The sequence below is a fragment of the Cryptotermes secundus genome, unplaced genomic scaffold (genome assembly GCF_002891405.2).
Source record: "Cryptotermes secundus unplaced genomic scaffold, Csec_1.0 scaffold79, whole genome shotgun sequence".
Taxonomy (NCBI): domain Eukaryota; kingdom Metazoa; phylum Arthropoda; class Insecta; order Blattodea; family Kalotermitidae; genus Cryptotermes; species Cryptotermes secundus.
The window spans coordinates 3,760,414-3,765,233 of record NW_019741974.1 but is presented as its reverse complement, the minus strand read 5'-3'; positions in this window follow the sequence as shown (position 1 = coordinate 3,765,233).

Below are 4,820 nucleotides of genomic sequence, written 5' to 3'. Positions count from 1 at the left end.
CTTCCTTGACTTTGTAATTCTAATTATACTCACATGAAGTGCCGACCGGTTCCTTAAATAAACTACAAATATATGACAGAAATTTACAGCCAAATATATGGCTTAATTTATTTTGGAGGAGCGACTCGGGATATAGGCACGTAGCACACGGACAGTGTTTCGTGATACGGTATTATAGCACTGTCAATTTAACATTCTTCCTTACATATGTATTGCCATTAATACTGTCACAAGTACGAGTAACTATAGACGGGATTTGAATGGGTGATTGGATTTACTGACCACTTACAGATGGTAACTACAACTAATGATAACGCTCTTTCTAATTCATACATTCATCCTCTCACTACAGCACGTACGAAGTCTTCTCAGTTTGTTTTCTGGCTACCGTTACCGTCTCCTGGTAACGAATTCTAACAATGACCTATTCTTACTGGCTGGCGAATGTCCCACAGCTGACTTTCAGGCTGGTGGCCATCTAACACTAACCTTCTACTCTTCTGAATGACTGAACTCAACTAGCTACAGCTTCAAGCTTGTCTCACTTAAAACATTTCGTCATAGACTGCAGAGGAAACACCTTTCCTCCCTATTATAGTTCAACTTTTGACGTCGGAGCGTGTTTTTGTGCGAAGCCGTTACGCAGTAACGGCTCTTGTATATTTGCTTATCTCTTCATTGCTGCCCAGCAAAGGTCTACATGCTAGAATACTATAGTCAAATGTGTTCAAACACATTTAAGTTCAAAATGTTCTTACATATTTAATTTCCCGTGTGGAGGCGGGGTCGAATGCCCCCACCATAACCCCGCGAGTCGTAGAAAGTGACGAAAATGGAAGTCTCGAATCTGAGACAGTAAAATATGGTCGCAAGACCCAAGGAACTCGAACCCGAGAATGACTGCGCTGACGAGGACAAGCAGCAATTGTAAACGACAAACCCGTGCTCTCGTCAGAGAGAGCGCCCCACATCAACAAGCCTGCAATTGTCTGACAGTAATAAAAATCTGGCCGTAAACACCAGACGGGTGCTTTATTCCAAAACAGACTGGCCAACTGACCGTCGGTCGTAACACAAGACTCGACTCGACTGTTACATACTCATTTCATGGCACAGGTATACGAAATATTAATGTGAAGAATCAATGTTTTCAAGACAGAGTGTAGTGATGTAATGTTCGCTATATGGATTGTAGTAAGTGAAGCAGTACTTCAGAATCTGCATGTATAAATTTAGTTTCCTTCGTCTACCGCTATACGTCCCACTCCAGAGGTTTGCGTATAATTAGATTTGTTTTGTGCATGAGATCTCTAACAATTTTATTACATCCGAGTTACTTTAAGAAAAACTCAAAGAGATCATTCAATTACCTGCTTCCAAAGCCACTCCGGTTCAGAAGAATTAGATTCATTCTCTTTTATTTTTATACGTTTCTCATTGGGTTCCCTTAAACCAATGAAATACTGAAAGATAAGTTAGGATCAGAAAGTAACAATGTTCAAACTTCTGTAACATGAGTTAGGTAACTGTGGAATTATCTTGAGGGTGTGTGAAAACAGGGCACTGAGGAGAATATCTGGTACCGTGGGAATTATAATAAAATGCAGAAAACTGCATAATGAGGAGCTTCATAATTTGTACTCCAAATTCTATTAGTACGAGAGTGTCAGGAAGATGATAAGAGCAAGCCATGTATCATGCATCGGTAATATTACGCATACAGAATTTTTGTCGAAAAGTTTTATCATAAAAGACCGGTTGGAAAATGTAGGTATAAATATGAGGAAAATGTTGTGACATGTAGAACTATTGCTAGGAAACGACTCGGTAAACAGACCCGCAACCAATAACGGAATATACCCATTTCTAGGCAACGCCCGCAGTACACGCACACAACAATAGAATCGGTGTTGCATGAGGTGTTTTCTATGTTGGTTCGCATTTATCAATTGCTAGGCAGTGGATGTATTTTCTGTGTTGTGGTCCAACCCGAGACTATATAACGAGAAGCCAATAATAACTGACAGTTCAGTTAGAAGTCAGAATACATGTAATTCTAGTCGAAGTAGATGACAGCGTGTCAAACAGTGATTTGTGAACCAATTTTATAGATATCCAATCAATTCAATCATCAAATCAAAAATCCGTCTTACTAGTCACGCTAACCGCGGATACGTGACAATATTAAGGAAACATTTTCACTGAAAATCACATGATGCTGGGCTGTACGTAAATAGTTCTACCTAGACCAATATTTGAAACACACAAAAATAGGATAGTGCATGTAAATTTAGCAGGAATAATGGGGTGGAACTGTTGGTTTCGTGACATGCGTCTAAAAGCAGAATATCGGGGTCAGAGTGGGCGTCCATTGCTAGACAACGGCTCTGTAGGCATATTTTTGCTATTATAAGAACAGTAACGTATCGTTGTCTGGGTGACAACTGTAAACACGTTCATGTGACAACGCGTACATAGGCAGACCTTTACCGCGGAAAACCAGACTTCTTGATGGAAGTGTCTTCTACCCCAACCGCCTGGCAGGTAAAGAGAAGCAAGAGAAATGAAGAAGCAAAGACAGAACACGACAGCAAAGGGAAGGCGAAGAACAGGATAAGAGAGAATTACAGAAGACCAGAGGTACAAGATGCAGACAAGAGTGAAGAATTCGATATCTAGGAGATGAATGTGTCAATTATTATAACCGAGCGTAACTGTGTTTGTGACATCAAATAACTCTACTCATTAAATCACTAATCCACAATTATTGGTCACGGAACAGCGAACACGTGACAGTATCTATATGAATTGCTTTGGAAGATCCATTGTATCGAAAATATACATACAAATATATGTAAGTCTGAAATTTAGTATTCCAAATGACAGACACGCTTACATTTAAAAGTATTCACCTGACTATTATGAAATTTGGGACAAAAATAAAACGATGCCTCATCCTAAACTGAAACTTTGGGTGAAATTTATTGAAACCGCTCCTGTTATACTAGTTACGCAGAACGGGACATTTTAAGAAAAGCTAAGTGTCACGCGTTCTTCCTCAGAAGGAGTGGCTTCGCAGAAATTCAACTCCGTATCCACTCATCAGTATCATTTGAACTGACGTCTAACGGAATTGTCTGATCCGTGAACATGACAGATGACTGAATGAGTGTTATACACTTTCTCACTCAATTTCAATCCGAACTCTCCTGACCTCCCTTCTCGTCTCTATCTCAGATAACAAGCTGATCCATCTCCTTAAACGGGCGTGAGGCGAGGGTCAAAAGGATCGATTATTTTGGGGAGGGGAACAAGATAATGGTCGAAAAGCAAGTAGCTTCGGAACTCGAGAGGAGTCAAAATAATGTAGCAGTTCTATAAATGTCTTGCACGTGCTTTACCGTCTAATCTTCCACTCATTCTGTTTCTAATTAGGGATATGGACAAAAAAACAAACAAACTTCGTGGCTCTTAGTCCGCAAGCAAACTATACCGACCAAGCTACCGCCACTTGTCGGCAAAGTTAGTGTCAACTTTTGCGGATATAGGGTGTCTCGTGGTCAGCGCAACGATTCCCACCCATAGGCCTAAATGGGACCAAATATCGAGGCAGCGCGATTATCACTCTTGCTTTATAATCGAGAGCGGTCCAAAACAGGCTATCCTGACTAAGGACCTTAGTGGATTCCTTAGAATCTCCAAGAAAATACGAAATTCTAGGATAGCAGGCCTATATTAAATTAGGCTACAACTCCTTCCTTTCATATCCTTCCCTACTTAATATTATTAATTATTCTATCATTCGATGTTACATGCCCAAATTCCGAACTTCTAATGTCATTTAAGAAAATTAATTATAAACGTAAATGGAACAGTTCTTCAAAGAGCAAACAGAAAATTAGTTGAAATAAAAACTTACCCTTGCTGTCGGTTGAGGTCAGCGTGGCTCGGAGACGAAACGAAACAAAATGAAACTTGTTGCTGCCAAAGACACATCCACTTATAGGAATTGGGATTCATTAAAGGCAGAACAAAGACAGTATCCGACAGAAGGCTGCAGTAATCACTTGGCTTTCAGGTTTTTAAAATATATAGTGCGCCATTGCGATTTCGTAAAACCAGCGTACGTTCACTTGCGATTTCATGACAGTTCAGCGTGGCTTATCAGAATTTACTAACCTCTGTAAACTGATATTATAATAGTCATACAGCGAAACACTAAACATGATCTCGTACAGTAAACTTATATTTGCATCACAAACCATACACAACGCAAAACTGCTGCTTCATGGAAAGACACAGTTGCCACAGTCCTCACTACAACTGATGTAACAGAACAAGCATCCAGACAACAAGAAGCTTACTGCAAGACAACAAACACCTGCTCAGCATCTACAACTTAACAACCTGATACTGAACAGGCAGTCACAACGAATGGGGTAAAATGGCGCAGGAAATTCTTCCGTATTTATTTGACGATTCAAGAAATGCAGAAACTACTGAACAAAACGAATACTTTTTGGAAATATTGCTTTTGAGTTCTATTAGGGTTATACACACTATAAGGAAACGAATAACAATTAATTAAATAATACACATCTGTGCCTATGAAAATAAATGCTGATCTCAGAATTTAAGAAAGTACTCTTAAATTTTAAGTTGACTTGCTGGATCGGCTTACAGATTATACGCAACGATACATAAACCTACGTGGGATACAGAAATGTAGACCTGCAAATATATAAATAGAAGGAGGTCNGAAGAAAACCTTCCCCAGCGCCACTTTGTCCACCAAAAATCCCACTTGACCAGACCCGGGA